Source organism: Micrasema longulum, unplaced genomic scaffold (assembly GCF_059751315.1).
Source record: "Micrasema longulum isolate JH-2025_06_02 unplaced genomic scaffold, ASM5975131v1 h1tg001080l, whole genome shotgun sequence".
Lineage (NCBI taxonomy): Eukaryota > Metazoa > Arthropoda > Insecta > Trichoptera > Brachycentridae > Micrasema > Micrasema longulum.
The window spans coordinates 521,336-531,918 of NW_028278268.1; the positions used below are offsets into that span (position 1 = coordinate 521,336).

Below are 10,583 nucleotides of genomic sequence, written 5' to 3' on the forward strand. Positions count from 1 at the left end.
CACTGGGATAGAGCCCTAGGCTAGTGGAAAACCTTTCGGAAGGTCTGACTCCGTGTACCCCAGCACCCGCTTGTCCATCTTTCTCGGAGCCATCGGTGTACCATACTGTAACAATAATATTGTAATATTGATAAGAGTTCACCGGGAGACGAGCGGGTCCAGTGCGCTTCATATGAACAGTGGGTCACGAGAAATACATTGCGAGGGAATCTTCTACTTTCGTTTGTCAATGTTGGGATATTGATGACGATTAATACTTATTTTTTTTATTGAAATAAACGCCACTTAGTGCCTTTTACATATTAGTTACAAATACAATTAAATATAGATACATGTAAGCATAAGTAATACAGAGCATTTAAAACAATATTATTAATTAAAAAATTAAGAAAGTCTAAAAAAGATAAACTATATAAAAATGAATAAAATATTACCAGTTGTAGAATTATCGATAAAAAAAAGATAATTTGGTCTATATTTAATGTCTGAAAACCACCGCGCCTTTTCTCAACCACCCGTACGGTGGTACGATCTCGACATCGGATACAGAATAGTGGATAGTGGATAGTGGATAGTGGATAGTGGATAGTGGATAGTGGATAGTGGTAGTGGTTGGTTCGCCACACAAATATCGCACTTCGACTGCATTCGACCTACTTTAATCGTTGTTGTTCCGCTCGACTTCCCTACGGTAGCGTCATAAATCATCGATACACGTTTTATAAAAATAATTAACAATTTAACCTTAACGAGTCATTTCCCTTTCACATTGACAATCAATTCGATCGCGGAGAATTCGTTCTTGAGATAAGCACCTGATTCAATATCCCACGGCCCGCAGTACAATGGACCGGTGTTTGTTCGGGAGAAATTATGTTTACAGAATCTGAAGATCAAAACACCAGTTGTGTAATTTACTAACTGAAACTATCTTACCCAGGAAAGGATGTGTTACCGTGAAAACATTTCAAATTTCCCACTTAAACATTAAGATGAGCGTTGAGTAAGATGAGAATGTTTAAGGCATGTGTATTGATATACTACGGCGTTGAAGTGAGGTCAAAAACGGTCGAAACTCAAGACAGAACAAGTATCGAGGACTTCCGAGATGAAGACACCGAGGAAGATAAAAGTGCAAAGCTCTAAGGAGCACCAGAAAAAGTGAGATAATGTGCGAGGTTGAGGACTTCGTAAAATGGAGTGGACCGCTTGATATGGCCAGGCATGGACACCTCAAGACTCCCTCATACCGGACTGCATAATTAGCCTCACCGGACTCGTCCTCGTGGTAAATCAGTAATTTGGTGTTTAATTTAGTTGCCGAAACAAAACTTAAATTTATCACGTCAAGTGAAGAGAGCAAAATAAAATAGTGGCTACTCGATCAAAAGTTTATATATGAAAAGTTATCAAACTAGCTTATGCGTAATCATTTTTATGCATTTTCTTTCATGCATTAAAAAAATATATATTTACCCGATCTTTCCGGCATTTGATTTTTTTTTTAAATAAATTATTTAATGCACAATTTTACATAGACACAATTATATGTTTTTTATGTCCCGACTTGTTAGAAAATTCCGTGTTAAGTCGGGACTCTTCGATATATAAATCAAAAATATTTATTTACATATTAAAACAATTTACAAGTAATCAAAACAATATGCAAAATAATCAAAACAATATACAAAATAATAATAGAACAATATAAATAGTAAAAATTTATACGTGTCGAAAAATGGAGTGTAGAAAAGTTATATAATAATACGTATGACAGTGATGATGTACACATATACGATATACGTATATGGATAATAATGAAGACAGCAGCGATGTTATGTATTTATTCCCGAAGCAATCTCATACAGTGGTCTCTACACCTCGATACAATCCAATTATGGATCTTCATCTTAAATCTAGAACTTAATATGTTCATCCAAGACGTTGAACACTCTCGGAGCTATATATGAAAAGTGTCTCCGAGCAAACATCGCACGCGTTCTCGGTATTAAGTAGTTTAGGTTAGGCGAAAACCTCGTACGGGCATTCTGTTGGGACCTGTTGGGAGCTGAGACCTTTTTTGTTGCGGGTGAGATTAGTCAAATTTATTATTTTACCTTCATGCTGGGCTGGGCAACGCCCGAAAATATTGTTTAATTTTAATACTTTTTCAAGAAAAAAAGGTCCAAGGACCGGGTGGATTTATGAACAATGTCTCGAGTTTGTCCAACAGATGGAAGAATTGAAGGAATATATATGTTCGAATATAGGCAGACCGGTAAATGTTACGCAGCGTGTAAAGTGGCCACTTAAACCAGCCAATGACAGGTCATAAGCGCTGTGGATGCGTGGACTTCTGTATTCCCTTCTGAATATGAGTAGTCCTCGTCCACAAAATTTTGGACAAACTTAAAACATTGCCGATTGAATGAAATGTTTTCATGGCCCTGTTGACGATTTCTCACTATATAACGGGTAAAAGTTTGCACGAAAGAATCAGATCCAGTCCCTTCTCGAACCGACCTACATATCCTCGCAAATCAAGTAAAATGTTGTTAAAGAATATTTTCCTAATTTTCCTCGTCGTTCTCGCTTGCGTCGCCTCGGTAAGACCTCGATCTGCCTAACCGCCTAACCGCCTAACCTATATATCGTCATCCGCTCCGAGTGACGCTTATTGTATTCCGCTTGTTTGTTCACAGACGGCGTCCGCGTCCAAGCAGAAGTGCAAGAGGGGCTCCCGCTCCCGCGGCGGCTCCCGCTCCGGCTCCGGAGAGCGCGGCTGCGGGCGCGAGCGGCTCTGCTCTCCGTGCGGAGGCTACGGTTACGAGACGGGCGGGTGTTAAACACCCCCGAACTGCGTACCGGAAAAGTTATGACGCTCGATTAATCAATTTTTAATATTTGTGTTTTTGTAATTTTGTAATTCTCACCGTGTGTAATCAATTATATGAATAAATTCAATTTATTTCGTGCTTAAATAAGTTTTCTATTCGAATTTTACTTAACAGTATATTTATTTATTTATTGATTCAAAAACCGGCTTGTCAGCGGGTTTCTTATTTTTCCTTTACAGAGAGAAACGTTGGAGAAAAAAGTAATATAAACATTAAGAACTAAAAGCATATCTAATTTTCAGACAAAAATTATTTATAAAAATTAAAATAGATGACATTAAATGATAATCGATGTAAAGCTTTGTTACACATTAACCATTTAATTATTTTTTTCTAAAAAGCTTTGTCAACATTTTCTTTTAAAATCATCTAATAAAATTTTTTAGTAATTATATAATGAAGTGTTCTTTGGCCATATTTGTTTACAAACCTCGGTACTGAAAAGCATGTAAAAGTATGGAAGGAAAGGAGATTAGTTAATTTTCGCTAATATCGAACTTCGCAAATAGGTAAATAGATATTTCATTTTTAAAGACAGCGGCTGGACTACGGCTGGACGGACTGAATATAGATTCTCAACCACCAGCAGAATGGTAATATTTTGAGTACGCCCGAATCTTTGTAGAAACGACGATTTTATCGTTTCCGAATTTCATCTTATTTTAATTCCCCCCCAGAATTCAGTGTCCACGCGGTTCGGCTGTGGAATCATCTCCAATCCAATTTTTAATTTTTTAAAGAATATTTCAGTTCTTATGATTTTCCCAAGTATTTCATTTTTGGGCCCTTTTCTTTCAACTACTACTTTCAATGAGCTGTAAATAACTCACTATTAGAAAATGAGAACCGAACTGTGGAAGTCCGAAGAAACGCCAGACCTCCGATCCGCGAGTCCGCGACCCGGGTGGCTGGCCACGGGACCGAGCCCCCGGCCGGGACAGCCGCGTCCGCACGCCCGAAGAACCACCTCCTCGCCCTTCCATATTCTCTCGTCTCTTTCTCTCCCTATTCCTTTTTCCGCCGAAGACTTGCATCGATATGTGATTTAATTCGTATGGTTTGCCAGTTTTATTTTTGATTTTTTTAATTTCACGCCTACGTTTTCCACTCATTCTTCCCTTTCAGCACTTAATGGTCAGAGTGTTTCCACGCTTTCTCGGGTGTCCCGCTCTAACCTGGGTCCATTGTTGTTCTCTATTCTCATTAAGAATATTGAGAATGTAATATTGACCTCGAGTTTTCTGTTATTTGCGGATGACTTAAAACTTTTCTTAAAGGTGGTAACTTTTGACAATTTTCGTCACCTCCAAGCAAATATTTCTAATATCCGAAAGAGGAAGGCGAAACAAACTTAGGTTTAATGGTTTCTAAGTGATCGTCACGTTTTTCATTATGGCCCAAAAAACTCTATTTTTTCGCTTTAAAATGAATGACTAGAATCTACTACGAATATCGAATGTTAAGGATCTGAACGTTAGATTTGTGAGCACCCTGACATTTAATGGTCACATAGAGACAATCCGTGGCAAAGAATTAAATATTTTTGGATTCGATCTGCGTACTGCCAGGGTTTTCGAAAATACCCGCGTACTGAGAACTCTTTACAACTCCTCGGTACAAAGTAGACTCGAGAGTAGCTCCATGATTCGGAAGCCACATGAACTGAAGTACTATTTTATGATAGAGATAATCCAAATAAAATTTCTGAGATATCTCTACATGAGAGAGTGCGGGTATTATCCTTGGCTCTACCCGACCGAGTTTCTCCAGGGTACGCTCGACTACAACAGCTTAGAGACTAGAAGGAATGTGTATTTGACTACACATTTTTATCCATTGTTGTGCGGTATGGTCGATAATCCTGAGATTATGATGAGCATTGGTTTGTATGTCCCTGATAATTACCTGAGACAGCGTCAGCATAGATTGTTACATATTCCGATATACAGGAGTACCCTGCTGTTGGAAGGGCTATCGCTACGCTGAACAACATCGCTCTGGATGTTGATCTGTTCCATGTATCCGAAGGGGTTTATTCTCTTCTATATCCACTTCATGTATTTTTTAATAAATCTTTGTCAGAGGGATATTTTCCTGAATTGTGGAAATCAAGGTTTTCAATCCCAATATTTAAGAACGGAGATAGGAGTGACGTCACAAACTAAAGACCGATATACAATCCGCAATTCCAAAACTTTTTGAAAAAAATATTTTAACAAAATTATCTTGTTGTGTTAGCCGGATCGCCAGAAAGCACTTCTCAACATGGATTTATGTCATCTAGATCAACTCTTACTAACCGTATTTTATACGAAAATATTATTTCAGATACTTTTAAGAAACGAAAACAGGTTGATTCGATCTATGCTGATTTTATCAAAGCCATCCATAAGCTAAATCTAAAATTCTTGTGGATAAACTATCTAGTTTGGGTATAAGTGGACCTATACTAAATTGGTTTGTAATTTAACCGGTAGTATACTAAAAGTAAAAATTTGTGACATTCAATCCCATTTCTTCTTTGCAACGAGTGGTGTTCTGCAGGGATCCCACTTGGGTCCAATACTGTTTATTATCTTTGTAAATTATAGATGATATAATTATTATTTATTAAGATATATTCGATGATTAACACTGTCAATAATTGTTTAACTCTACAGGAAAATTGAGATAAATTATGCATTTGGTGTTCGACTAATAAACTGCAACTAAACCTTAAAAATGTCAGGTCATGCGACTTTTCAGAGTAAATAATCCTATCCAATTGGATTATTTGATTGGGAACAATAAAGTACTTTTTGTTTCTGTAGTGCGACATCTAGGTGTCATTTTTGATCAAAAGTTGTCTTTCATCAGTCACATAAACTGAATGGCCAATAAATCCTTAAAAATGTTAGGTTTTTTTTTTGAGAGTGACAAAGGACTGTAAAAATATTAATATTTTGAAATTGATGTATACAGCTTTAGTTAGGAGCCAGTTGGAATACAACTAAACCATATGGACACCGTATTATATAGTTTATACCAATATACTCTTGAAAGAGTTCAAAATTATTTTTTAAGATACGTTAACTTTAAACTCGGAATCAAATATGAATTTACTAACTATGTTTTCCTATTAAATACTTTGAACTTGTCCAAACTAACTGAGAGAAGAAAAATTAAAGATTTATTGAATTTATTTAAGAGTTTCAACATTACATGGGCTTGCCCAACACTATTAGCTTTCATTAACTTCAAGGTACCTGGACGAATGACTCTTCAAGTACCACCGTGTAGTTGCAACAATTCGCGAACGTCGTGCTCTTTTAACGCTGTTTTGAATCAACTCCACAAACTCTAGAGATATATGTACATAGTTAACATTAGAGCACGGATAAGAATATGTTTACGTGTGCTCTATTTCAAGATTCAAAATAAATTAGTAATCTTTTTCTCTTCAGTTTCAATCCCCGGGGCTGGGGGTCTCTTCCTCCCCTCCGCTCGGCTTTCGGCGCCGGCGACCCTCTCCAGTGCCTCGATTATGAACGCTATCTTTATCTGTATATATCGAGACGGTATACTTAACTTCTATAATATCTGTATCTTACCTCGGTATGTTCTACCTACTTGCTATATCGACATCATATGATCGAAATAAGCCAATGAATGACCGCTAAAAATTAGTCCGCGTTCCTTACGTCAGTAACATTTAAAATAGTTCTCATTTGTATTTTAAATAGGCTTCCTTAATAGAAAGTGACCCCTCCAAAGCGATTTTAAACTCCGATAAATCCCAATTCAAGCAAAAAATGCTCGCTTGAACAGGATTTTTATATGACTTTTAACCATTGCCAAAACGATATGCTGAACGGTCGTCTGCATATATTTACTGAGGTAGCGTACTACGCATAGCGATTACAAAACCGGCTCTCGATACGTTCTCTCAGATGGAAAAAATTATGGAAAACAGATGGAAAAAAAATATAAAAATTAAATTTATTTTTTAGTAACTTTTTAACTATAGGACAGAATCTAACGAGATTATTTTTGCATGTAGCCGCTCGTTTCTCATAATCTGACAGTTATGTCGGGATACAATTTGACTTCAAAATTTACTTATGTCTATCTCATATTTTTAATAGGCTTTTAAAAAAAAGTGCCAGCCTCAAAACGATTAAAATTTAAGTAAATCGTAATTAAAGAAAAAATTGCTCGGTGGAACAAAATTTTTCAAAAGTCACTTATAATGCGTAGAAAAACGTATCGAGGGGTTCTAGACCCGTCGGTATAAACCGATGTACTTGATGGTGGGGGGATCGGTAGTGTATCTTTGTAGTCGGTCGGGAGAATTTTATCTTCAACTATGATGTAATATTAAAGCTATGTAATTTTAGAACGTAGATATGGGTACCGTGACGTACGCATCCCTTGTTTCCCATCGATGTACCTACCCAAAACTTGAAGGGGGGGGGGGTCGGTAGTATATCTTTGTAATCGCTAGAGCGAATTTATCTTCAACTCTACCGTCGAGGTGAAGGTATGACGTCTTTATCTTCCCATCATAATCGAGGCCCAGCTCCGCGCGGGAGGTACAGTTCACATCGTGGCACGCTCGCTCCAGTATATTCTGCAGTACGCCGCGGGATGTGACCTGTCCATTCTGCGCGCCTTTCCGACATGGCGCATGGCGCGTGGCGCATGGCGCGTGGCGCATGGCGCGTGGCGCATGGCGTCTGACGGGTGTCCGGTGTCCGGTCGCTAAGGTCGCCCAGATCCCGCTAGAATCTCGTTATTTGTAATGTGACGATAACAGTACAACGTAATTTAGTTTATAATTTATTGTTCTTCTTCAAAACATGTTTGATTTGGCTGTGAAATGAAAAATGAGTTATTATTTTGGAGAAGTATTATTTAACCCCGCAAAGGTCACGCCTCAACTGGTGGTGTCAATTTGATCCAACATAAAAACAAAAAGATTGTGCAAAAATCTCAATGAGTCTGCTCGTAGCATGGGGCGTATATTAAAGAATGAACGACAATTGAAGCCCTACAAAATACAGATACAGCTCGGGCAGTTCGCCTAGGCGAAGCAAGAGCAAATTTGTTAAAACACTCGCGCGTGAGCGGTGAGCGGTGAGCTAGAAAATTTGGTCTTTTCTGATGAATTTTTTTTTATGGTTCAGCAACAAAAAAACCGATCGTGTATTATATGTTACAGTGCAAATTAAAAGACAATTTAAACCAGCGAATCGCTCTGCTTTCGCAAGCGACTGCATCAGCGATGGTTTGGGCCGCGGTACAGGTGACAGTTCACAGGACGCTCACCACTCGTTTTCATTGAACAAGGCGTGAAGGTAAATTAGCAAATCCACCGTGAAAAGATTTTAAATGATGCTTTGTTACCTTAGGCACGTAAACAATTTTTAAAAACCATTGGACGTTTCAATAAAGCCCTTGAAACCCAATGTTTTTTACAAGAAAAAGTTCCCAGGTGCATTTCATCACGACAGTGGCCTCCATATTTCCCGAACTTTAACCCAATGGACTTTCCCGTATGATCCCATTCTAGAGGCCAAAGTATCAGCTAAAAAATGTGAGACGGTCGACGCCTTCAAGATTGCTCTTCGCTGAGAATGGGACAAAATACCATCAGCCCACATTCGTGCAGCGTGTGGAGCCTTCTTGGACAGACTCGATGCTTTTATCCGCGCTTAAGGTGGCTACATCGAACAATTACCTTTTTTTAAATTGAAATACTTTTACGATGTACTTAAGTTTTTTTAAATTTAAAAAATCAAAATTGACAGAATTACAAAATTTTAAATTGGTAACACTTCGAGTGCCGACCTTTGTATTTTAAGTACATGGAATTTCAAGTTACACACTACAATTAATTTCGAGGTATATATCTTATGGCAGCGGGAGAAACGACACGTGTACTCCGCGCGACCACTGCAGGGTTAACTCGTTAAATAGTTTTAACAAAAACGAACTATTTTTAAAGTTAATAAATTATAGAAACATATTACGTACGTTTAGTGATGTTAGCACAGATGAACAAGTATCTATAGTCCATAGTACAATAAAACGTATCTGTTTACCGCGGGAATTAATAATGACAGTGTTTCGCGAAAATAAGCCAACATTGTTTTTTTGTAAGAGTGAAACCGATCGGAAGATCCACGGTTTCGGGTATGTGGAAGAAGACTTTCACATTCTTTCAATAAAGTCTTCGATTTTAGGAAATCACAGCGTGCAGGGTATGAGCTTACACAAATCCTGACGGGTCATGGTGGGGTATTACCAGGTACCATATTTGCAGGTAGCTCATTAGAGCTACCTGCAAATACGATGTTCCCCATCTGTTGATGCATTGACCTTTCATCAATTTATGAGAATGCAACTGCCTCCTGGGCTGACGCAGAAGTCGGGATGAGGGTTTACGCGACAATCTTCTTCGAGCGCATCGGAAGTTGTGTTGACGAACAACAGCCCGCCTTGTCCTGGCGAGTTTACTCTTTATTTTCTGCTACATTCTAAAAAACCTACTTCCAGATATTTTTATATAGAAGTAATTACAAATGAACGTAGTTAGGCAGAAAACAGCAAGCCATAGAAAAGAGAAACCGAGATAATGACGCTTTTGTGAAAAGATTGAATAATCATGTCTACACAACAGTTGGAATGTTTTTGACGTTAACAAATGATAAACAATGAATACATGAATTATGTATCTGACCAGTTTCGATGATTTTTAAAGTACGATAAGATTTTTCTAGTGCTGTTGGTGTTTTCTGCAAATTGAGAAATGCCGTTTTTGTGATCGACACCATTTTCAAAAGGTGATTAATACAGTTTTTTGTATGAAAACTGTCTGACTGTTTTTAGCAAAATATAGAATTGACCTAGTTAGGTACAGTTGTACCCGATAACTTCAATATATTATTTTTTTGAAATTTTGGACTAGCCGCTTTCTACATAAATGTTTATTGCATAATCCAATCTTGACCAGCCATTCTCCGAAGGACGTTTCGTAAACAAACTTTAACCGGCATAATCTATTTAGTTTTGGGGTGTCCGAATGTACTCAGCTGTTCTTAGTCAAAACATATGCCTTTCACCAAAATTCAATAACAAACAAATTCCATATCGGCTCACTGCTGACTGCTGACTGCTGACCAGGGCTGCCAGTATTCTGCTGAGAAGAAACGTCCAGCTGAAAAAATGGGAATGAAAACAGCTCGCCTCCTGTTGCGGCACAGCGCATGCGCTCGCGAGAATTTAAGTCTCATTGGCAGTCCTCAGTTACGAACCTCGTTACCGAACGATAAAAAGGTTTCCGAAGGCGCTCTCTATAATCTGGTAGCGAGAAAGTCATTGGAGAGTACGAAGGTGAAGAATATGAACTTCATCGGATTGAGAGAAAAAGGAAAGCGGATTCTTCACTGATCGGGATCTAATGAAATGGATATGATGCCAGATGCTCTCCTCTAGAACTACTCTCAGTAGAATCGAAGAAAGGAGGTAGTCCGATAAATTTGCCCCATATGTGCCATGATGCCCCATATCTCCCGCATGACACAATAGAGGGAATACTAGAGGGGACAAATCACAGAGGGCGCCTCCGACGGGAGTATTTGCGATTTAACTACGCCTCGTATGTCGAACCGAAGAGGGTTGCAGAATAGAGCGCGGTCTACTGCA

The 10,583-nt window shown here is 38.3% G+C and overlaps 1 long non-coding RNA gene across 1 annotated transcript; it reads left to right on the forward strand.

Moving 5' to 3' along the window:
- The first annotated feature begins 2,498 nt into the window (after positions 1–2,498).
- LOC148277157 (uncharacterized) lies at positions 2,499–2,981 on the forward strand. Its single transcript, XR_015823568.1, has 2 exons — positions 2,499–2,606; positions 2,703–2,981. It is a non-coding gene; the product is annotated as an uncharacterized LOC148277157 (long non-coding RNA).
- The last annotated feature ends 7,602 nt before the right edge of the window (positions 2,982–10,583 follow it).